Source organism: Heptranchias perlo, chromosome 6, assembly GCF_035084215.1.
Source record: "Heptranchias perlo isolate sHepPer1 chromosome 6, sHepPer1.hap1, whole genome shotgun sequence".
Classification (NCBI taxonomy): Eukaryota; Metazoa; Chordata; class Chondrichthyes; order Hexanchiformes; family Hexanchidae; genus Heptranchias; species Heptranchias perlo.
This window is the reverse complement of record NC_090330.1, coordinates 21,900,286-21,925,179: the sequence shown is the minus strand read 5'-3', so window position 1 is coordinate 21,925,179 and position 24,894 is coordinate 21,900,286.

Sequence of the window (24,894 nt, the reverse complement as noted above, 5' to 3'; positions counted from 1 at the left end):
TATTTGCTCCTCAATTTCCCGTTGACTATTTGGGGGTCTGTAGTACAATCCTATCAAAGTGATCTCTCCCTTCTTATTTTTCAGTTCTACCCATATAGACTCAGTGGGCGAACCCTCGGATATATCCCCTCTCACTACTGCCGTGATGTTCTCCCTAATCAAGAATGCAACTCCCCCTCCTCTCTTACCTCCTGCTCTATCTTTCCTATAGCATCTGTACCCTGGAACATTGAGCTGCCAGTCCTGCCCCTCCCTTAGCCATGTTTCAGTAATAGCTATAACATCCCAGTCCCATGTACCCATCCATGCCCTGAGTTCATCTGCCTTGCCCATCAGACTTCTTGCATTGAAATAAATGCAGTTTAATCTAGACTTCCCTTGGTCTTTGCCCTGCTTTCTCAGACCATCTGTCCGGTCATGTTCTGTACACTCTCCCTTACTGCCTTTTGTTTCTGTCACCACTTTATTTCCTACTGACTTCCTGCATCGGTTCCCATCCCCCTGCCACATTAGTTTAAACCCTCCCCAACAGCACTGGCAAACACTCCCCCTAGGACATTGGTTCCAGTCCTGCCCAGATGCAGACCGTCCAATTTGTACTGGTCCCACCTCCCCCAGAACCGGTTCCAATGGCCCAGGAATTTGAATCCCTCCCTCTTGCACCATCTCTCAAGCCACGTATTCATCTTAGCTATCCTGTCATTCCTACTCTGACTAACCCGTGGCACTGGTAGCAATCCTGAGATTACTACCTTTGAGGTCCTACTCTTTAGTTTAACTCCTAACTCCCTAAATTCAGCTTGTAGGACCTCATCCTGTTTTTTACCTATATCGTTGGTGCCTATATGCACCACGACAACTGGCTGTTCACCCTCCCCCTCCAGAATGTCCTGCAGCCGCTCCGAGACATCCTTGACCCTTGCACCAGGGAGGCAACATACCATCCTGGAGTCTCGGTTGCGTCCGCAGAAACGCCTGTCTATTCCCCTTACAATCGAGTCCCCTATCACTATAGCTCTGCCACTCTTTTTCCTGCCCTCCTGTGCAGCAGAGCCAGCCACGGTGCCATGAACCTGGCCACTGCCACCTTCCCCTGGTGAGCCATCTCCCCCAACAGTATCCAAAACGGTATACCTGTTTTGGAGGGAGATGACCGCAGGGGACCCCTGCACTGCCTTCCTACTCTTCCTCTGTCTGTTGGTCACCCATTCACTATCTCCCTCAGTAATTTTTATCTGCGGTGTGACCAACTCACTGAACGTGCTATCCACGACTTTCTCAGCATCGCGGATGCTCCAAAGTGAATCCATCCGCAGCTCCAGAGCCGTCAAGCGGTCAAACAATAGCTGCAGCTGGACACACTTCCCGCAGGTGAAGGAATCAGGGATACAGGAAGGAGCCCTGAATTCCCACATCCCACAAGAGGAACATGACACGGCCCTGGGATCTCCTGCCATGACTTAACCCTTAAATTAGCTTAAGAACAACTACAATGTCAAGAGAAAAAAAAAGGAAAGAAAAACTACTTACCACTCCCTTTAAGGAGTTTACTCCTTTAAATTGTTCTCAATTTAGAGAATGTTAACTACACTAGGGACCTTGATTCACTTCCTATAAGACCTGCAGACCTTCCCTTTCTTTTTACTTTAGTTACTGTCGATAAGTAGAAATACTCACCTGAACCTACTCACCAATCAGGTGCCTCCCCTGTGTCGCGTCCCGATCTGATTCCTGACGTCACATCGAACTCGGTCGCAGCTCCGCTCGGCTCGGCTCCTCTCAGCTGTTCTCAGCGCTCTGAAATCCCGCCTTTTATCGGACGCTCCCTCCGCTCCGCTCGGCTCCTCTCAGCTGTTCTCAGCGCTCTGAAATCCCGCCTTTTATCGGACGCTCCCTCCGCTCGGCTCGGCTCCTCTCAGCTGTTCTCAGCGCTCTGAAATCCCGCCTTTTATCGGTCGCAGCTCCGCTCGGCTCGGCTCCTCTCCAACTGACCAACTGGTAAATATTAGGCAGGATGCAGGTCACCTTTGCCGGGTTCTTTTACACGTAGCTGACGTGAATGCAGCGAGTACGGCTGTACTGCACCTGACGCCCGTGACACCCGATGTGCCGCCTCCCACCGCAGACACAGTATAGGTCCAAGAGCCAGTAGTGTGGCCCCCACCAGGTGCTACTTCTCCCAATGCCCACTTGGAGCAGCAGCACCCCAGCTCCGAGCTCCCTGATTACAGCCAACGGACAAGGCACAGAGGTCATACCCTTGGCACGAGAGGGGTCGCCTCACGGGGAGGGCTGAGGACGAGGAGGAGACAGGGTGCCCCTCTCATGCAGAGTACACCTCCTCTTGCTCAGATTTTGTCACAGAAACCCTCAAGTCGTTTGTGAGGGGGCAAGTCTGTTAATTATATTTGCTGTTTGTTCTTTGTCGATTGTTGGTGTTTTGTTATTTAATGTTTCTCTTATGATTGTCTGTATTATAATTTTTGTTGCCGTTGTTGTTGTTGTCCTTGAATCCTAGTCAAAAGTCATTTGTAACCGTTTGAAAAATGTTATTAGTATCAACCATGTTAATGTTACAACTGTTTCCAAAGTAGAAAATGACTAAATTACCTCAATTTTTATTTAAACTTTTGCACTAACCATCTCAATGTTTATGTAGAGTTTTGCAATAACTATCTGATTCTTAAAAGGTTTGCACTAATTATTTGCTGCTGCAATAAAAGCTCACTGTTTGACTTTCAATCTTGCCTGTCCTTTTGTGTGCTTTCCGGGGTGGCGGGGGGGGGGGTGGGGGGTGTGGGGAGGAGGCATTTTGCCACTTTCATCCAAATGCATGAGCCACTAGTTGCTCTCTCGCCATCCTGCCCTCTGCAGATGTGACTTCCTCGGGGAGGGGGAGGGGCCGTGACCCATGACCCCAGTGACATCCGGGTTGGGATCCTCCACCTCATCCATTTTCACCGGCATCTCGCCTGCCTGATTAAGGGTCAGTCCTTCCCACAGGGTGAAGTTGTGCAATGTGCAGCAGACCACCACAATCCTCGCCACGTTGACAGGTGAGTACTGCAAAGCTTCCCCCCCGAACTATCCAGGCCCCGGAAGCGTGATTTTAGCACCCATATTGTCCTTGCCACTACTTGGCGCGTGCGCACATGTGCACAGTTGAACCTTTCCTGTGCTGCACTACTGGTCCTGCGGTAGGGTGTCATCAGCCACAGTTTTAGCGGGTAGCCCTTATCACCAAAGATCCATTCAGATCCTTGCCACATTCTGGTGAAGGAATCATGTAAATTTGAGTGCCGAAGGATGAAGGCATCATGAGCACTTCCCTTGTGATCTGCTTTGACACTCATGATCTGCAGCTCGGCATCGCAAAGTATCATCGCATTTATGAATGAAACCCCTTCCTGTTGATGTATATGACAGGTACATGATTGGGTGCCTCCAACGGCACAGCCCCTGCACTTTGGGGAAGCCAGCGATCCTGTGGAATGCGATAGACCTCTCCCTTTGCTGCGCTGGGGACATGTCAAGGCTGGTGAACTCAGAAGCGCCGCAGAATATGGCATCCGTGAGCTGCTGAATGCAGGTCCTCGTGGTGCTCTGGATGATGTTGCACAGGTCACCTGTGCCTGACTGAAATGACCCGCATGCATAAAATTTGAGGGCTGTGGTTACCATCACGGTTACTGACAAGGCACTGTGGGTGTTAGATCGTGGCTGAAGGCCCTCTTGTAACATTTGACAGAGGCGGCCGATTGCCTCCTTACTAAAGCGTAGTCTCCTCAAGTACAGCTCTTCCGATATCATCTCAAAAGACAGTCTCTCCCACTACACTCTCTGGGGTAGGTAAACTGTTCCTCCAGATGAGCCTACGGGCATGGTGCCTGGCCACTGTTTGTTGTTCCCTTCCATTCTGTACAATACATACTGAAACAGTGGGATCCCGAGTAGAAAAGGCATTTTTCTCCCTTTTTTTTCACACAGGCCTCTTTAAGCACTTTCAGAACTCCTGATGTCACATAAATTTGAAAAAAATCTGACACCCAGCTCTCGCAGACTTTTTGTACAAATCTCCGACAGCTAAAAAGCTCCCTTCGGCTGAATCCTGGCTTAATTAAATACGCGCAAACTTTAAATGACGACAAATCAGGCTCCTCCCGTCAGTTCAGATAGATCCTAATTTTGTCTGGCGAGTTTAGTCCGTATCTATGACGTCAGTACAGGAACTTCACACTCTTCCATTCATTTGAACGAGGAGCCAGCCGCTGAGATGCCATTTTCGCACAGCTTTTGGCGGAGCAGGGCATCTCGTAGAGCAACTTTCGGATTTCCCCATTTAACTGCGCATGTGCGGTCGCCGTAAGTTGCTGTTCGATCTGCACATAAATAATGGTGAGAGCAGTTAGCCTTACCGTTATTTTTGCAGGAAAATCTGGCCCATTATCTGCTCATTCGTTTAGTTTTTGTTTGGGAGACCATTATGTGTGCAAAAATGGTCTACCACATTTGCTTATATAAGTGACTACACTTCAAACAAGTATTCCAGTGTTTGTAAACTGCTTTGATGCATTCTGAGGACATGATAAGGTGCTATGTAAATGCTTGTCCCTGTGAAGACATAAAGACGGACAAAGATAAAGGCAAATTAATTCGGTGAATGTGTACTAATGGGCTTCATCATTCTCATCTGCAGAGGAGGATCCAGCAAGTTGACATTTTCAGACATATTGACCACCACTGGGAGGAAAGGAAGGGCAGGGAACAACGCCCCTCAGTGGAGACATGCCCACTTGCTTCACCATTTACTGCCACCTCCCTCAAGTTATTGCTGCAGCTCAATCGCTCTTTCCTTAAATGGGATAACTTTCTAAACTGCCCTCCTCCAGTAGCTATGGCCTGCCTTCAGTTAAATGCTGCCTTCTCCTGCAGAGACATATATGACTTCCTATGATTTACTGCAGCATCGTTGCCCCCTTGCGATGTCAGTAGTGCCTTTCCCTTTGCATTCAGAAATAGTTGCAGTTACTGTGAACATAATGCTACTTTTCTGATTTTTAATGCACTAGATTCTTGCAGGTGCTTGTGTGGAGTGAATGCAACTGTGGGGAAATCCGGAAATTGCTCTACCTGATTCCTTGCTTCTCTCAAAGCTTCAAGGTAAAGAAATCTAGACGGCTGCAATGAATGGACCAGTGTGAACTTGCTCTCCTGCCCAGCTGGAAACTAACTAATCGCTCCAGAAAAAGGGAAGCTGAATTATATCAGGTCTAAACTAACTTTTAACACGTTGTAAGTATTAATGACTACCAAACAACCTCTCCGACACTGAAAATTAACTTTTAGAAACGTGGAGTCTCATTCTCCCTGAAATTAATTGTTGTTGGACATTCAAAAAATAAAATTTTAAAAATTTAAAATTTTTATTTCATTACTTTTTCTTTCTGTCTCTTTTATCTGTCTTTTAATCTTACTCTCTTTTTTTCGCTTTCTCTAACTGATTTTACATTTGAATTCACTGTTGTAGCTTTCACTTCCTGGTTCTGACTGGTTATCACGGCTTATCAAGGTTGCTTCAAGCGAATTGGTTGAGGGGAGAGAGCGCTTTGTCCCCGCTCTCACGGTTGACAGAAGACCAGGAAAGACCGCTGCACTTTTTACAGCTCGCCGCTGAAGCAAGCTGGAGCCCAGAAGCCCGTGGATAGTTTGTGGGTGAGATTTTAACTAATGAGCGGTGGGTGAGGTGCGTTCACCGCTCAGCACTATCTCTGGACCATCATGTTAGTGCTCAGGCTAGTGCTCTGGCCACCCTGCAGTAGGCCCTTGGGAAGGTATGTTGTCCACACCGTCGGTGGGAATGGGGCATTACGTCATACTCCACCATTTTCAGGGTGCTACTGCCTCATTTCTGTCGGGCAGCAGGCCTCAAAATGACCCCCTGTTTGTCTGTCAGAAGCAGTGACTTGCTTATTTTGTGATGCCCAATGGTTTCTGACTCAGTTGGAGCTACAGTGAAAAATTAATCAAGGAAAGGACTGGAAGATGATAGAAGAGTCAGTATTGGTCATAGCAGTGGAATGCTGCACTTTAAAACTGGCACCATGTAGGAGAGAAACAGTGGACTGGACAATCAATGGAGCCGGCAGCTGTAATTAATATGAAGTAATTCAGTCCAGTAATTGACTATATCCACATATTAAGGCTGCAATGGCAATAGAATGAATTATTTTCTGAGCTCATGATGATTTATTAATTTAATTTTGTAATCAGAGCATTCCATTATTTATTTAATCCAACTGATAACTATTTAATTAATCAGATCAGGATTTATTAAAGTAACTTTTCAGCTATTTTCTACAGAATTAATTATATTTTTAGTAAATATCAAATACATATTAAATTATTTATACTGTCAAGAACACTTGTTCAGTAAGGGGAATTATTCATTCATTTCATGATTTAATTATTAACATGCTTATTTATTCATTCAACCTGATGTGCTGATAGGGTGAGATGAAGTAAATAGAGTGGGAGGAGGCTCATGTAGAGCATAAACACTGGCATAGACTGGTTGGACCGAATGGCCTGTTTCTGTGCTGTAAATTCAGTGTAATTCTTTTCAAATGGGTTTTCCTCTAGATAGCTGAATTTTTCCTGTGCTGTTTTTATAGATCTTTGCTATTTTTCCATATAATCACATAGCACATAATTAAATATTTTAAGTGTTTTGCACATAATCTTTTGTAAGACAACAAAATACTAAAATTTATTAACAATTCTAAAAAAAATGATCTTTACATTAATCATAGAATCATAGAATGGTTACAGCACAGGAGGAGGCTATTTGGCCCATCAAGTCCGTGCTGGCTCTTTGTGAGAGCAATCCAGTTGGTCCCACTCCTCCGCTCTTTCCCCGTAGCCCTGCAAATTTTTTCCCTTCAAGTATTTATCCAATTCCTTTTTGAAAGCCACGATTGAATCTGCTCCCACCGCCCTTTCAGGCAGCGCATTCCAGATCACAATTACTCGCTGCATTAAAAAGTTTTTCCTCATGTCGTCTTTGGTTCTTTTGCCAATCACCTTAAATCTGTGTGCTCTGGTTCTCGACCCTTCCATCAATGGGAACAGTTTCTCTTTATTTACTTTATCTAAACCCTTCATGATTTTGAACACTTCTATCAAATCTCCTCTCAACCTTCTCTGCTGTAAGGAGAACAACCCCAGCTTCTCCAGTCTATCCAAGTAACTGAAGTCCCTCATCCCTGGAACCACTCTAGTAAATCTTTTCTGCACCCTCTCTAAGGCCTTCATATCCTTCTTAAAGTGCGGTGCCCAGAGTTGGACACAATACTCCAGTTGTGGCCAAACCAGTGTTTTATAAAGGTTCAACATAACTCCCTTGCTTTTGCACTCTACGCCTCTATTTATGAAGCCCAGGATCCCATATGTTTTTTTAACTGCTTTCTCAACCTGTCCTGCCACCTTCAAAGATTTGTGCCCATATACTCCCAGGTCTCTCCGTTCCTGCACCCCCTTTAGAATTGTACCACTTGGTTTATATTGCCTCGCCTCATTCTTCATGCCAAAGTGTATTACTTTGCACTCCTCTGCGTTAAATTTCATCTGCTAAGTGTCTGCCCATTCCACTAGCCTGTCCATGTCCTCTTGAAGTCTATCACTATCCTCCTCACTGTTTACTACACTTCCAAGTTTTGTGTCATCTGTAAATTTTGAAATTGTGCCCTGTACATCCAAGTCCAATCATTAATATATATCAAAAAAAGTAGTGGTCCTAGTAACGGCCCCTGGGGAACACCACTGTATACCTTCCTCCAGTCCAAAAAATAACCATTCATCATTACTCTCTGTTTCTTGTCACTTAGCCAATTTTGTATACATGCTGCCACTGCCCCTTTTATTCAAGAGCTTGAATTTTGCTGACAAGCCTATTATGTGGCACTTTATCAAATGCCTTTTGAAAGTCCATATACACAACATCAACCACATTGTCCTCAACAACCCTCTCTGTTACCTCATCAAAAAACTCAATCAAGTTAGTTAAACATGATTTGCCTTTAACAAATCCATGTTGGCTTTCCTTTATTAATCCACACTTGTCCAAGTGACTATTAATTTTGTCCTGGATTATCATTTTTAAAAGCTTCCCCACCACTGAGGTTAAACTGACTGGCCTGTAGTTACTGGGTTTATTCTTACACCCTTTTCTGAACAAGGGTGTAACATTTGCAATTCTCTAGTCCTCTTGCGCCACCCCCATATCTAAGGAAGATTTTTTTTTATTCGTTCACGGGATGTGGGCGTCGCTGGCAAGGCCGGCATTTATTGCCCATCCCTAATTGCCCTCGAGAAGGTGGTGGTGAGCCGCCTTCTTGAACCGCTGCAGTCCGTGTGGTGATGGTTCTCCCACAGTGCTGTTAGGAAGGGAGTTCCAGGATTTTGACCCAGCAACAATGAAGGAACGGCGATATATTTCCAAGTCGGGATGGTGTGTGACTTGGAAATATATCGCCTGTTTCTGTGCTGTAAATTCTATGTAACCCCATTTACCCTATAGCAATGTTCAATATTTGTTATTCAAGAGTAATCAATTACTTACACATTTCTTGCTTTCAACTATAAAGCCCCAAACTGAAACGCAAGAAAAAATGGGGTCGTATCCCTTGTTGCCTCTGTTTTTAACATCTCATAAGATTGCTTTGGGTTTTTAAGATACTGCATATAAACTAAAACTCTGCATTGGAGAGGTTCACTAGTGCTGTGGGGGAGGGTTTAAACTAATTTGGTAGGGGGTTGGTAGCATTAGAAAGGAGAAACAAGGTGCTAAAAAGGATTGGGAAAGACAGATAGTACTAGAGTAAGAAATAGTACAGTATTAGGTGGGATCAGACTAATAGAGAATACGAGAAGGTCTAAGATTGGTTCAGAGTGTGTGTGTGTGAACACACGAAGTGTGGTAAATATAAGATTGGTGAGCTGCAGGCGTAAATAGCCACATGGGAATATGATGTAGTGGCAATAATGGAGACCTGGCTCAAAAAAGGGCAGGATTGGGTACTAAATATTCCTGGATACGAGGTGTTCAGTAAAGATAGGGAAGGAAAAAAAGGAGGTGGAGGGGTTGGTGGCAGTATTGATTAAAGAGAATATTGCAGTGCTGGAGATAGGGTGTCCTTGAGGGGTCAAGGACAGAATCTTAACTTGGTTAAAGTTAAGAAACAATAGAGGTGCCATTACACTACTGGGTGTATTCTATAGGCCACCAACTAGTGGGACGGATATAGAGGAGTAAATTTGCAGGAAAATTACAGAGGTGCAAGAACTATAGAGTAATGGGGGATTTCAACAATCCTATTATACACTGGGATAATAATAGTGTAAGGGGCAAAGAGGGGGAGGAATTTCTGGAGTGTGTTCAGGAGAACTTTCTTGATCAGTATGTTTCCGGCCCAATGAGGAAGGAGGCATTGCTGGATCTGTTTCTGGGGAATGAGGTGGGTCAAGTGGAGCGAGTGTCAGTGGGGGAACATTTAGGGAACAGTGATTATTGTATCATAAGGTTTAGATTAGTTCTGGAACAGGACAAGAAACAATCTACAGTAACAATACTTAATTGGAGGAGGATCAATTTCAATGGGTTGAGAACGGATCTGGCCCGGGTAAATTGGAATCAAAGATTGGCAGGCAAAATTACAATCGAACAATGGATGGCCTTTAAAGAGGTTATGGTTTGGGTACAGTCCAGGTACATTCCCTCAAGGGGGATAGGTAGGGCAACCAAAGCCAGAGCTCCCAAAAGAAATATAGATGATGAAAGAGATCGAGAGTAAGATGAAGCTGTAAAAGGGGGTTATGACAGATGTCAGGTTGATAATACAAGTGAGAACCAGGCTGAATATAGAAAGTACACAGGACAAGTGAAAAAGAAAATAAGAGGGGCAAAGAGAGTATGAGAATATATTGGCGACTAACATAAAAGGGAATCCAAAGGTCTTCCATATGCATATAAATAGTAAACGGGTAATAAGAGAAGGGGTGGGGCCGATTAGGGACCAAAAAGGAGATCTACGCGTGGAGGCAGAGGGCATGGCTGAGGTACTAAATGAGTATTTTGCATTTGTCTTTACCAAGGAAGAAGATGCTGCCAAAGTCACAATAAAGTAGGAGGTAGTTGAGATACTGGATGGGCTAAAAATTGATAAAGTACTAGAAAGGCTGGCTGTACTTAAAGTAGATAAAGTAGATAAGTCACCCGGTCTGGATGGGATGCATCCTAGGTTGCTGAGGGAAGTAAGGGTGGAAATTGCAGAGGTGCTGGTCATAATCTTCCACGAGGAGCAAGGAAGGCTACGCTCACTGAATTTTGCAAAGCTAGTGCTTCCTTCTAATTTTAATAAGCTCCCAGCAAAGGAAAATTGTGCATGTAGCTTGGCCTGCAGCGTGATTCGCTGAGATGGTGGAAAATCCTTGGATGTAAAAGCTCTTGAAGGGGCTACTCTTCAGCCTTAAGGAGGTATTGGTTGTGAGGAAGACTAATTTCAGTGGAATAACGCTGACCAGCTTTAAAAATAGTTACCACAGCTGCATACAGCCCAAAAATATCTAAGTAAGAATGTGAGGGAAATTCCCCCATTAAGTGACAGGAAGTGCAGCAAAGGAGGATGGCTGTTATTAGAGCAGAAGGCCATACTCCTGTCAAAACTGAAGTCTAAGCTGCTTGGACAGAGGTGACCTACAGAGTGAATTCAATTTTCTAGGTTATAAGGACCTGGAATCAAATGAGGAAGAACTTTCTGGTACTAGTTTAATGATGCCAACCAAAATTGTGCACCCTCATGATCCGAGACATGTTATAATGCTATTTCTGTGACATTTTTATAAAACCTAAATGCCCCGCCCTGAAATTCCTAAAGGTTTGTTCTGCCGGTGCATATGCATCGGAGCAGAACCCCCATCTGCCCTAGACCAAAGCTGGAGACTCCAACCCAAATCCTGAGGGTGGGACTTTTGCATGATTGGGACAGGCACATCGTATCTGCAAAGGTGCTTCAGTGGAGCCCACCCTGATCCAGCTGCCTTAGTCTGGTAGGGGTTTGGGGCCTTTCCAGTAGCCTCAATGGCACTCATGCCAGCTGTCAACAGGTATGAATTCTACTGAGGTCCAATGGGTGTAATTCCTGGAGAAACCCAGGAACTCTCCCAGACATGCTCCATTGATGTGGGGAGATTGGCTGGAAGATCTGTCAATGTCCACACCCCACCAAGATTTAAAAGGGTAGGGCAAAGATGAAAAATCTTGGGGAAGCGAGCAACTCCATAGAACTGTGTGACTCTTTCTCTCTGCTGCTTGGCCGTGATGCCAATGCTAATGAAATGGGATCCTCTGCTGCACAGGGCGTCAGAGACCTGGGGCTCGATTTTGCGATCGCGTTTCCGGCGGGTTTCCAGCGGGGGGGCCCCGAAAATCCCGATCTCCGGTCACGTGACCGGATCGCGACGAAATCCCAGCCACTTCCGGGTACTGCGCTGACGTGCGGGGCTGCGCACGCAAGCCCCGCTGGTGGGAATCCCGCAGGCAATTAAAGCCAGCGGGGTTCCACTTGAGAGTACTTAACTTGCTCGTTGTGGTCAGTTAATGAGCTGAAGCAGCTGTCAAAAGAGGAAGTGTGGGATTTTAGGTTCAAGGCAGTGAGTTTCCCACACTGGGGGAAACAGTCTCCTTCCAACCAGGCGTGTTGCAGCCAGCAGCCTGTGGCAGGTGCCAAGGTGCGCTCCACGGGGGAGAGCCCTCACCCACGCAGGAGGCCACCGCGTCACATAGGGCAACCCCTGCCCTCCACCACCCCCCGCCAAGCCAGAGGACAGACCGACACGAAACCGCAGCCCCAGTCCAAGGAACCACACACCTACCCTGCACAACCCCTCAGACCAACACCTGCCAGTTGGGTGGTGTGTGGAGACCCTCGGAGGACGAAGAGCATGACCAGCACCAGCAGCCTCGCAGTCCACGCCGTCCGCCGCAGAGACGTGGATCCCCCCAACACGGTGTTGTTGCACGCCCACCCGCACAGCAGGAGGGAGGGCTACCGCAGAGAGAGACGCATCGCAGAGGGCACTACCCTCGCCACAGGGTCCACAGACCGAGGCGCAGCTCCCCGGACCTCTCCGAGCAGCAGTGCACAGGGAGGCGCAGATTCGCTCGACATGTAGTCGTGGAGATCTGCAGCCTCTTTCATGCCGAGCTGCTCCTGGCTGGCCCCAGCACCAACTGCTTACCTGTCGCTGTCAAAGTCACCACTGCCCTCCACACCTTCTCCTCCGCATCCTTCCAGGGTGCAGCCGGCTACACCACCGATGTCTCTCAGTCGTCTGCGCGGACGAGCCCTGCAAATACACCTGCACCTACTCTGCAGTAACACGATGGGTGGCATCAGTGGTGGGTCCTCATAGTGATACCCAGGAGCGGCCATTATTGGACACAACTGACAGGATTCGCGGAGACATGGCAGTGGTGGTGTCAATATAATGTGTGCTGTTTGTTGCTCTGAAATTCAATATAGGTAACACCCATGACAAACCCTCAGACACCCTTGCGCACCCCCTTCATGCTGACGACACGTTTGCCTTACGCTGCCTACTGCACATATGTGATGCATGCCCTGTGGCTGCAGCACAGGTGGTGGCAGGTTGAGTGAGGCTGGCCGTGAGGGAGATGCACGGGAGGGTGAGTATGGGATGGAGCAATGAGATTGTATGAGGATTGGGTTGCGTGTTAGTGGCAGGATGAGTACTGGCGAGGTGAGTAGGTGGAGGTAAGATGAGGATGGGGTTTGAGTGGGTATGAAGGGTGATGTGACAGAATAGTGTTGGCGGTGCCGAAGGAGATGTGGGGTGGGGGCAGTGTCGTGGCAGACGGAGTGTAGGGGAAAGACTTCATGTTCTCACTGCGGCTGACCTACTGCGGTCATTGCAGCGCCTCCTGCACTGTATGCAGGTGGGCCATATGTTGGTGGCGCAGGTGACCCCCTCTGTCACCTCGAGCCAGGCCTTCTTGGTGGCAGAGGCAGGCCGCTTCCTCCCGCCCGCCGGGTGGAAGATCTGTGTCCTCCCCCTCCTCCTCACCCCATCTGATGATACCTGGGGTGAGGCATCATTAAACTGGGAGCAGCCTTCCCCCTGGGCTGTTCCATGCTGCAATTTGTCCCATTGGTTGCAGCATCTGTCAGTGGAGGACTGTCCCTTTAACTAGAGAGCCTCCAGCTGACAGATCGTACTGCGCATGCGCAGCCCGACCGACGTGCAGGCCAGCGCCGTGGACCCCGGAGGAGCAGGTAATTGATTCCTATTAGTGGGTTGCCTGCTACGATCGCGTGGGCAACCCACTAATTTCGCCGTCCGCGTTTTCGACGCTCCCGGAGGACCACCCGCTGGGAACCCGCAGGCCTGCTAAATTCGAGCCCCTGGTCTATGCACGCCCTTACTGTTCCATGTGTTATGTTGTCCCATGATTCCCCCGTGGCTGCCTGAAAGGAGCCTGAGCCGTAAAAGCTGATAATAGTGGTGACCTTCAGAAAGAGCAGTGCTGGCAGATGAGCATGCCTGAGATATTCATATAGCAGATCTTAGAGATGCCCAATTGCAGCTTTTGAGAAGTGAACTCTTCTGAGAGCTCCTCAGATAGATCCTAATAGGACATGTAAATGCTTTTGAGAGTAATATTGGCGAGGATGCATTCTTCTGGAATACTGCCTGATTCTCCTTACTTCCAACCTGTGCTGTTCTTCCTTTTCCATATTAATGACATGGAGAGGAATGCCATGGGGAAAAGGCCATACCAGCTGCTTTCAGAGTATCAGACGCAATATCCTCTCCATCAAAAAGACAGCCTACTTCCACCTCTGTAATATCACCACCTCCACCCTTATCTCAGCCCGTCTGCTGCTGAAACCCTCAGTTGCTGAGTGTGCAGGCTTCAAGTGGTCTGACCCAGTAGCATCAAGTTTAGGTCTCAGTAGGAAAGTAAAAGCAAACAAAAATGGGTTGAAAAAACATTTTCAAACAGCAGAAATCAGTAAACAAAATTTGCAGACTTTTGAAAGCTCACAAACTCCTTATTTCCGCCTTGATCTGGTGACACAGACAGCTGCTGTGTCTCTTTTACTTGGGTATAACTTACTCAGAGTGTAATAGGGAGGTAATCCAGGAAACTCGCATTTACAGTGCCACTGGCTAATAGGCCCACGTAAGCAAATAAGCCCAGCGGGGACCTCAGTGGGTGGATGGGCCAAAAAGATCGAGGAAACTCAGGGGAAGTGATTTAAAGGTGCCAAGAAGTTCAAATCAATTAAACCTAAGTTTCCTTGCTAAAGTCCTTCCTACACCTTTCCAGCACTGCTAATGCTGCCCCTTGGCGATATCATCTGAAGACATGGGTTTAGCTTCCACAGGTACGCGGACGACATCCAGCTCTAGCTTTCTCCCACCTGTCACGACTCCTCACTGCCTCTTTGTTGTCAGACTGCTCCAATCTTCGATAAGCCACAATTATCTCCGACTAAACATTGGTAAACCATCATCTTCAGCTCCCACCACAAGCTCTGTACCCTTGTCACTAATTCCATCCCCTGCCTGGCCACTTTCTCAGGCTGAAGCAGATTGTTCCCAACCTCAGCATCCTATTCGACCCTGAGCTGAGTTTCAGGTCCTATTTCCTCTCCATCAAAAAGACAGGCCAGGAAAAATGAGGATGTTTGTGCTGGTCCTTCCCCTGGAAAAAGACTGTGGCAAACCTAGTAAAATATTAGTGCACAACAAACAAAGAAGGATATTGGACATTAATATCTGGACATAATTATTTGGACGTTATTGTTGACTTGCATATTACAGTGATTTTATAAACTTGTAGTTATATTATATGTTTTTGATTTCAAAAAACATTGCAATTATTCTACAGATTTCACAGCAGGCTCAGAAGAGTTGAAATATCCTGCACAATGGTTTTCTCTAATCTTGTCAGCAATTTTGCTGGTTGTCTTTTCTAGACAGATGGTATATTTTTGATGAATCTGTTGTGTTCCAATTTACATTTTTCAAAGTGTTAGAGGTTGTTTTTTCTCTTTTGACAATTGTCGGCATTTTTGGAGACTTTAGAATAATGAGTCATCCTTGTCACCCTTCTAACGCTGCTGGCCCACGCATCAGCACTGCATGTGGTGACGCTGGAGCCGTTTTGCTGCCTATTAAAGCTTGTTCTATTTTTGATAATTTATTTTTGATTTTCTTGAATCACAGCCTCCTATTCTATTTCATTCCTGTTATTCTGCACAATTACCACCAGCAATTTCCCTGGATGTAGTACTTCAGGAGTTGCAGTAATCGAAAATGTGCACAGAGACCCATAATTGCCATCGAGCAACAAGCTGCAGAGAATAACAGGCAGCTTGCCAGCGAAGCAGGATTGAAGATTGGGCTGCTGCTGGTGTCGCAGTCATTGAGGAAGGGGGCGAATGGGAAGGGGGGGGCGAATTGGATCAGGAATGGGGGCAATCAGGTTAGGAGGTAGAGGTGGCTGGGGGCGTGGGAGGAAGCAGCGGCGATTGGGGACAGGGGACGCGGGGGTGATCGGGTGGGGAGCGGCGGCAATGGGAATGGAATGGGAGTGCAGCCAGCACTGGCACAAACTGCCTCAGGGCAAAACAATATTGCAGTGGAGGCCTCAAACAGCGTTAGGCCCCTTATTTGCATATGCTAATAGGTGTAGGCACTGCACACCTGTTTTTTAGTCTTTACCAATATGTCGGGAAGCACATTTCTGGCACATATCCTGCCCGCCATATTAGGTGACCATTAGGCATCCGAAAAATGAGCGCTGCACGGCCGAATTTCTAGGCCATAGTGTTGTCCCCAAACTTCCTGTTCTCATGACCCCAAGTTACTGCTGGTTCTTCATCCATTCCAATTTTTCAGACCTCAATTTAGACGGCTGGAGCTCCTGCTGAAAATAGGCCTCATTAATATATGTGAAACAGGATCAAATGGGACATTTAAAACGCCAATGCTATTTGCGTCTCGACCTGCGTTTCTCTGACTAGTCCTTTAACCTGGCCATAAACCATGGGTAGTACAAGTTGAGAGGCAGCCAGTGATATTTAAAGGGATCCTTAGTTTCAGTGGGGGAAGGTTGGAAGCATGTCTGGCACTCATTTTTACTGCAGTCGCTTGTGTTTTTTGAACTTTAGAGGCTTCCATTATTTGATCTCCCCGCTGCTGTAAGTACTGCTAAAATTTCCCTGCCACTATAAACCATTGCCCCCCTGATGCTTCCACTTCTCCCCTTTGAAATGCTGCAGCAGGCCCATCAAGATAAACCGCCCTGCCTGATTTTTTGCCCTCTCAATCACCAAATGTTTGCATCTGTGATAAGTCAGCCATTGGTTTTATTAATATTTCATAACTTCTTGATTTACCTAAAGCTGATATGTGCATAGTACAGTTATTGTCCTCCCACTGGGTACAATACCTGTCCAGTGGGCAGCACAAAATCATAACACACTTGTGTCTTTTGTTGCTTATGCATTTATCAATTGGGTCTGACAATTGGGTAAATACAGTATTTAATGGGTCCTCTGTGTGGAAATGGGAAAAACTAGTTATAAAAACACTACTTGCCCATAAAACTTGATGAACAAATGTTTTTAAGCTTTACCAATGGCTGGGGATGCTGCACCTTGCTGCAGAATAACATTAATTCATTTCAAATACACACACTTGCTGTTTTCTAGAAATCAGTGACGTTGAGTAGTAGATTACCAAACGACTTGCAGCCTGCCTCCACAATGTGAATCAAACTGGTTTGATATTGTATCGCACATGACTCATACAAAAGTGCTGTGATAATATAGATTGTTCTGTATCAAAAGCAAAACACTGCAGATGCTGGAAATCTGAAATAAAAACAGAAAATGCTGGAAAAGCTCAGCAAGTGAGGCAACATCTGTGGAGAAAGAAACAGAGTTAACATTTCAGGTTGAAGAGCTTTCGGCAGATCTGGAAGATTTTAAAGAGCTAAAGTTTTTAAGCAAGTACAGAGCCAGGGAAAGGGGGGGGAGGGAGGGGTGGGGAGGGGAGGAAAGAGCAAAAGTAGAGGACAAGAGTGATTAATTGACAAAAGGGATAATGGTGCAAGGCAAGGAGGGTGTTAATGGGACAAGTAAAGAAACAAAAGATCGGTCTAGAGGAGCTGTGAATGGCAACAGCAGAACCATAACCAGCAGCTGCAACAAAAAAAAATGGGAAAAAAAGGGGGAGCAGTGGTTATGAAGTTATTGAAATCAATGTTGAGTCTGGAAGATTGTAAAGTGCTTGAATGAAAGATGAGGTGCTGTTCCTCGAGCTTCCGTTGAGCTTCATTGGAACAGTGTAATAGGCTGAGGATAGAGAGGTCAGAGTGGGAGTGGGACGGAGAATTAAAATGGCAAGCGATCGGCAGGTCAGGGTCACGCTTGCGGACTGAGCGGAGGTGTTCAGCAAAGTGATCACTTGGTCTGTGTTTGGTCTCCCCAATGTAGAGGAGCCCGCATTGTGAGCAGCGGTATACTAAACTGAAAGAAGTACAAGTAAACCGCTCCTTCACCTGGAAGGAGAGTTTGGGGCCCTGGAGTGTGGGAAGGGAGAAGGTGAAAGGGCAGCACCTCATCTTTCGTTTAGGCACTTTATAACCTTCTGGACTTTTTTTATTTGTTCATGGTATGTGGGCGTCGCTGGCGAGGCCAGCATTTATTGCTTATCCCTAATTGCCCTTGAGAAGGTGGTGGTGAACCGCTTTCTTGAACTGCTGCAGTTCGTGTGGTGAAGGTTCTCCCACAGTGTTGTTAGGTAGGGAGTTCCAGGATTTTGATCCAGCCACGATATAGGAGCGGCGATATATTTCCAAGTCGGGATGGTGTGTGACTTGGAGGGGAACTTGCAGGTGGTGTTGCTCCCATGTGCCACTGCCCTTGTCCTTCTAGGTGGTAGAGGTCGCGGGTTTGGGAGGTGCTGTCGAAGAAGTAGTTATGTCCAGTAACATAACGACAATGCTACCGTACCGACTCAACAATGATTTCAATAACTTCAGACCATAACCACTGCTCCCCACTTTTTTTCAATTTTTTTGTTGCAGCTGCTGATAATGGTTCTGCTGTTGCCATTTACAGCTCCTCTGGACCGATCTTTTGTTTCTTAACGTCCCATTATCACCCTCTTTGCCTTGCACCATCATCCCTTTTGTCATTTAATCACTCATGTCCTCTACCCTATCAGAGACCTTCCCTTTTGTTCTTGCCTCCACTCCCTTCCCCTCCCTCCCCTCTTTTCCTGGCTCTGTACTTGCTTAAAAACTTTAACACTTTAACATCTTCCAGTTCTGATGAAAGGTCTTCGACCTGAAATGTTAATTCTGTTTCTTTCTCCGCCTCACTTGCTGAGCTTTTCCAGCATTTTCTGTTTTTATTATAGTTTGTTCTGTCTTAGTTTAACAAAACATGTAACTGCATTATTGATTAATACTTGTTCAAAACCTACATGATTTTTCTTTCTGCCCTCTTCAAAAAAATAGCAAATTTCCAGTTTATGCAAAAGCAGTCAGTTGAAGTGAACATGTTTTACTATTGTTATTATTACAATTTGGACTTTCTCTCAATACTCTTTATTTGTAGTCACCGCATAAGGCAGTTTTCATAAACAGACCCTTGTATCCTATCATGTGAAATGTATAACCATATGCTTGCCATTAATCGGAATAGCATGCCAAAAACTCCAGAGACTTGAGGACAAAATCTAGGCTGACACTCCAGTGCAGTACTGAGGGAGCGCTGCACTGTCGGAGGTGCCATCTTTTGTATGAAATGTTAAACCGAGACCCCGCCTGCCATCTCAGGTGGATGTAAAAGATCCCATTGCACTATTTTGAAGAAGAGCAGGGGAGTTCTCCTCAGTGTCCTGGCCAATATTAATCCTTCAACCAACATCACTAAAACAGATTATCTGGTCATTATCTCATTGCTGTTTGTTGGACCTTGCTGTATGCAAATTAGCTGCCGCGTTTCCTGCATTACAACAGTGACCACACTTCTACAGCACTTCGTTGGTTTTGGGACGTCCAGAGATCATGAAAGGTGCTATATAAATGCAAGTCTTTCTTTAAAAATTACCAATTTTACCTCAGCATTTTGATCAGAGATTGTGGGATAATTTTAACTTTTATTGCTTGGCGAACAGTGGGTGTTAGCACACCAGCAACCTGTTTACACTTCTCCCGATTTTCTTTTCCAATGACGTCTTCACCTGACACCAGGGAAGGTCTGCAGCCAAATTGAAAAGTTGCAAATTTAACATTAGAGCAGCTGCAAATGAGCAGATTATATTCATGCTCAATTATTCCAAAGTTGCTGCCAGTGCTCTGAACTAACCTTCTAACTATCACTGATGGCTTTCTATATTCTCCAGATTAACTTCTGCTGTGTTAGAAATCTATAAAAAGATTGGATGTGCTTTGCGCTTTTTCATTCCTGTTTCCTTGGCAACTGACGTTGAAAAGTAAAAGGCTGCCCATATCTGGGGATAGGTAAGTATGCATGGATTTTATTAATGGCCAAACCTAGAAATAGGAAAGAGTTCAATTGTGTTACTGCCTTAGGTCCATATTAACAAAACAAATATGGGTCTCTTTCATTGAAAGGAATCTGGCAAATTAGGATTACTTTGGTTCGGTATCGCATCAGTTTTTAATCACTGCTCGATGAGAGATAATAATTACACCGAATAGTGGTGTCTTAAATGAATAAAATTCATCGTTGAGTGAATAAAACCAGTACACAAGGAAAATAAATAGTGCAAAGGCCATCAATTTAGGGTCTACAGTATCATGAACTATTATGGAGCTGTGCATCAGATTAAAATTCAGAAAAGGTCATGCAGTCCCACTTATATTTCTCATATAAAGCTTGTACAAATGAACAGCAATTTAGGCAAGAATTAACAATACTTGTGTGTTGTAAGTCAAAAGAAAAGATAAACAGAAAGTTAAAATACCACGTAAGTAAAGATAAATAAGTAATAAACCTTGTTCCACTTCTCTTGTCTCTCCTTTAAAATCCTCGTTCTCTATCGCCCATCCAAGTTTTTCATCGCGATATCCTCACTCCTTTCTTCCCTCAACCTCTGCACTGAGCATCTTCTCATCCTTGGTGATTTCAACCTCTTTCTCAACTCATCTTGACCTCTCTCCTCTGAGTTCGCTGCTCTCCTGTCATCCCTTAACCTCTCTCTCCATATAAACTCTCCTATCCATATTGACAACCACCCCCTCGACCTTGTGACCTCAAGTGGTCTTTCTATTCCCATTGTCTCAATCACAGATAAGGCCATCTCCCATCACTTCCTTTTATCCCTCACCATTTATCTCCCTTCCAGCCCCAGTTCCTACATTTGACTCTGGAAAAAACTCTCCCCCAAGTCACTTACAACAGCACCTTCATACTCCCAAACTCTCTAGTCTTTGGCCCTTTGTTTGCCAAGATACTTCTGCAGCTGCTGCCTTCGATGCCCTTGTCCCAGTAAAACCTTTACTCTCTCCCACCCTGGCCATTCCCCGTGGTATGGCCCCCATCTTCGCTCCCTTAAATCCAAGGGGCACAGACTTGAACATATATGGTGCACCACTGGTTTAGCCATTCATCGCCAGATCTGGCTGGACCACATCAAGCACAAGCAGGCCCTGATCTCCTCTCCAAAAACTGTTTACAACTCCAGGGTCATCCTGGAATGCAAAGATAACCCCCGGCTTCTTTTCTCCACTACTAACCATCTCCTTAAACTCATCTCCCCTGCCCCCTCCAGCTTCATTTCCAACAACAAGCTTATGGATTTCTTTGTCACTAAGATTGAGACCATCCATTGAGATCATTCAGCTGCCTCTGCCACGTCCCTCTCTTCACCATGCCCACCAAGCCTCCAAGGATCCTCTCTGTCCTAGCCCTGAACCTGCTTCTTTCTCTCTTATCGCCCCTCATGCCCTCTCCGAGCTCATCTTGTCCATGAGACCCACCTCCTACTCTCTCAACCCTATTCCCACTAAACTGATGATCACCCAATTTCCCTTCTTGGCCCCCGTGCTAGCTGATATTGTAAATGGTTTCCTCTCCTCGGGTACTGTCCCTTTCTCGTTCAAATCTGCCATCATCACCCCTTCTCAAAAAACCCACCCTTAACCCCAGTCCTTGCAAACTACCACCCCCTCTCCAACCTCCCTTTCCTCCCCAACGTCCTTGAAAATGTTGTCGCCTCCCAAATCCATGCCCATGTTTCCCGCAACTCCATGTTTGAACATCTCCAATCAGGTTTCTGCCCCTGCTACGACATAGAAACAGCCCCAATCAAAGTCACAAATGACATTGTCTGTGACTGTGACCATGATGCGTTATCTCTCCTCATCCTTTTTGACCTCTCAGCAGCCTTTGACACATTTGACCACACCATTCTCCTCCAACACTTCTACTCCGTTGTCCAGCTAAGTAAGACTGCCCTTGCCTGGCTCCACTTTTATTCTATCCAGTCATAGTCAGAGAATCTCCTGCAATGTATTCTCTTCCCGCCCCGCATCATTACCTCTGGAGTCCTCCAGGTTCTATCCTAGGCCCCCTCCTATTTTTCATCTACTTGCTGTCTTTCAGCGACATCATCTGAAGACATGACGTCATGTACGCTGGCAACACCCAGCTCTATCTCTACCTCTCGACCTCCCTACTGGCTCTGTGTTGACAGCCTGATTACCCCGACATCCAGTCCTGAATGAGCTGCAATGACATGCTACTCAGCCTCGGAGGCCCAGAAAAGGGACAATTGAAACTGTGGAGTCTTACTCCTGCAGGTAGTAAATTGTTCATAGAGTTTTTATAAATTTAAAATTAAAAATTTTAAAATTCTTGACTTATTTTTTCCTTTCTGTCTCTTTTTTCTTTCTCTCTTTATCCAATCTTTCTTTCCCTCTTTTTTTCTCTTTCTGTCTCTAATTTGACTTTCATTCACCTTGTTTCTTTCTCTGCCGTTTGCTCTGTTTCTTTCTTTATCCTTCAATTACATTGATTAAGGAGATAGACCATTGGACCCGACGATCATGAGGTCCCAGTTGACCTCGTCGTGCCATCATCAATTCGCATTTCCAGCAATTTGCAGCACAAAAATAATACAATCTGAAAGGTGAAGAAAGAAATCCAATTCACAGCTCTCGCTGTAAGATGTGCCGCTCTAGCAATTTCTGGGTCAGTCCTTGATATGGCCTGCAAGTCAGGTTGCAGTAGATGGCATAGATTGTCACTGCATCAGTAGGGAGGCGGAGGCGCTGAGGACAGGTCTGTCCAACATGCCCATGTGAGAATGGGGTGGTCTGTAAACTTGGGTCCTGTGGTAGTGGTCGCTCTGCACACAGGTATTTGGACCGGGAGATGATGGCCAATATCAAACTGACCATCTCTGTCCAAATGAGCAAATGTTTATAATGCCAGCCCCATCCTCCCAAAAGTTAAAGTTGCAAAGCAGTACTTGTTTCCCACTTTAACCACAGTGGCTACAATGCAATCTCAAAACACTGCCTTAACAGATAGGAAATATAATATTTTTTTTGTGTGAGTTTGCAAGTATAGCTCCATGAGATGAGGTGTTAATTGTATCCACGTGATTTATATCAATTAGTGTTAATTGTACTCAGGTGGTGTGTATCAATTGTGAACTCTTTTGTATCCATTTATATGACAGCTTATCTAGGGTGTGGAGGTTGTGATGTTGAGCACTGTGAATAAAGGCTTGGAGGCAACTGAAGACCAGGCTCTGGCTTTCCAATTTAGAACAAGAGGAAGGCAGGCATTGAAAGAAAGATGTGGTCAAAAGAAGGATACTTGCTAGGATGTTGCAGCACTTGACCAAAGTCACTTTTTCAAATTCCTCTCATTGAAACTCTTCTCATGGAGGAGGGGGGGGGGGGGTAAGATCCTTGACACTTGGTTGGTTCCCCCACCTGGCTGATTACTGACAAGGTAGCTGTGAGCAGCCTTTGCCTGCAAGCAGAAACAGTAAAGAATGTTATTTGATTTTACGCAGAACTCCAAACTGAATCTCCCTCGTGGGCACCTTCCAAAGTATAGCCTGGTCTTTGTAATGGACGCAGTGAGGGGCAGCAGAACTTGAAAGTACTAGTTACAGCATGGTCCACTGCAAAGGGGAACTGCACCTAGTTTGGCTTGAAAGAATGCTGTGAAACAAGCCAAAGATTGTTCTCATGCTGCATCCCTGAAAGGCCAAAGCACCTATACAGCTTGAGTGCTCTTTAGTGAAAGAGGCAGCATGTGTGCAAAGGAGAATGGTACTTTGGTGCGTGCCAGAAAACTTCTGAATTTGCTCCCTGGTTTGCCAGACCTGGAACTCGGCATTGACCACTGCAGCCACCTACTTCCATGCAGCTTGACCAAAGACCTTTACAGGAGGGTGCTCCTATGCATCAATACAGCCATCCACCTTTGATGTATCTCCTGATATTAATGGCCCAGGAAAGGAAATAGTGGTGCTCCTGTCCAGCACCAGGGTAGGTGGTGCAGCAGGAAAATTGGTCCCAATATATTTTACCCTATAACACAGTAGCAAATTGAAACATCAGCATATGAGTGAATAAATTTTCTGGTTGAAGTACAACTGTTATCTATTTTTGAGTGCTCTAATGATATAGGTAGGAGTCAATGTTTGTAACGAAGGAAAGCAGATCGTGTAATTTGGTAGAAACCAATCTGTTACTGTGCTGCAGTGCAGAATTTATTATAATGGCCTCTTTTGTTAATGAAGTCTAATGTTGCTCTGAGATGGACAAAGCAGATTGAGCTGAAATGTTTATAGGTTCTGGAAACCAAAGAAAGAATTAACAAATTAACTATAAACAGTAATTTATCACTGAAACTAAGCTCCTCTTTTTTCAACTGGTTTTTGCTGAATTTTCTGACGGGCATCCTTATCTGGCAATTCAAAAAAATGGTGACTGCAGCATCAGATGGAGAGCATAAATAATGGTAAACATTGTGGAGACATCAAACTGCCAGTTCCAATTGCTTTAGTGAAGGTTTGAGGTGCCCATCAGAAAATACATTGAAATCAAACAGCAGATATGATTGGTAACAATGTAGCTGCACAATTAATTTTGCAGCCAGGGTTGGTACCCTGTCGTTTTCAACAGCAATTTTCTGTGCCCTTGGACATTGTGATTTCTTATCACATAAAAATTATTATGGAGCTTTTGGCCAAAGGCAATTGAAATATCCCAGTGAAAAGGTTTTGAGGTTGAACCAAATTTTACATGCATTGGCAGATTATGTTCATTTATGTTGACAAGGGTAGGGCTTTGTTAGTCCAAAGTTCCTCTTTAAATTATGTTAAAAAATATGCATTTCAGTAGTGAATTTAAAATCTGAAATCTCTGCCAAGTATAACATGTATAAAATCAGTATGTTTCATGTCCTACAAGGAAGGATGCAGTGCTAGATCTGGTTTTGGGTAACAAAGCAGGACAAGTAAGCAGTGTGAAGGTAATAATTGTTAACTAATTAGGTTCACACAAGGCTAGGTAAAGAAAAGAGGAGTTGAAAATAAATAAGTTGGACCAGAAAATAGCAGATCAGTGGATGTGATGAGCCACAGCGCTATGATAGTGGCAGTGGCACAGCAGGGGTGACACATGTTGCCCTCTCTCAGGATGTCAGCATGTCGCTGATGACACCCAGCTCTACCTCACCACCACCTCCTTTGACTCCTTCACTGTCTCTGATTTGTCACATTGTTTGTCCGATGAGCAAAGATTTC